General features: G+C 38.0%; 1 non-coding gene across 1 annotated transcript; it reads left to right on the top strand.

Moving 5' to 3' along the window:
* The first annotated feature begins 224 nt into the window (after positions 1 to 224).
* On the top strand, positions 225 to 332 carry LOC124886274. The gene has a single exon (XR_007043360.1). It is a non-coding gene; the product is annotated as a small nucleolar RNA R71 (small nucleolar RNA).
* Positions 333 to 755: the final 423 nt, after the last annotated feature.

The raw sequence follows: 755 nt of genomic DNA on the forward strand, positions 1-755 counted from the left end.
TAAGTATGTTATGCTATCAACTTTGATCATACACACAACCTTTTTCACTGAGCTCCTAGAGGTATCATCATGCCAATCTAAATTTCCTTGTGCAATTCGGTTCAGCAAGGTGTATAGCTCATCATAAGTCTTTTCTAAAGCCTGATCACCTTCAGTTGAATCTAGCAAAATTTTTGTGTTTTGGTCAAGTCCTCAATAAGGGCGTAATATAGTACCTCATTGGAATGCTGGTGATGTGGACAATCTTGAAGAAGAGCTTTGAACCTCTCCCAAGCATAATATAGGTTCTTATCTAGCATTTGCTTGAAGCTTAAAATCTTACTACAAAGTTTCACAGTTTTGACAGATGGGAAGAATTAGATGAGGAAATTTCGGGTAAGTCATCCCAAGTTGTGATTGAACCATTTTTTATTCCTCTAAAAGTGAAAAGAGGAAGAGTTTCAGCCTCATATTATCAGTTGACACACCTGTAAGGATGAATGTATCACTGATCTCCAAAAAAGTTTTGTAGGTGGACTTATGGATCTTTATGTGATAGCCCGATAAATCATCCACTATTGTTCAAGAGCTGCACCATATTCTACTTCTATTAAAATCTACCTCCAATAGCCAAATCTATAAATAATAGAGGTCATATTAGTCATACGTGGGATTGCCACTTCACGAACTGGCTTGCGGGTTGGTGGATCCTCAGCCATGGTAGCAGGAATGCCTTGTTTGTAGTGAATGTATGGGATAAAATAGAGAAGGACTGC

Source organism: Capsicum annuum, chromosome 7 (assembly GCF_002878395.1).
Source record: "Capsicum annuum cultivar UCD-10X-F1 chromosome 7, UCD10Xv1.1, whole genome shotgun sequence".
Taxonomy (NCBI): Eukaryota; Viridiplantae; Streptophyta; class Magnoliopsida; order Solanales; family Solanaceae; genus Capsicum; species Capsicum annuum.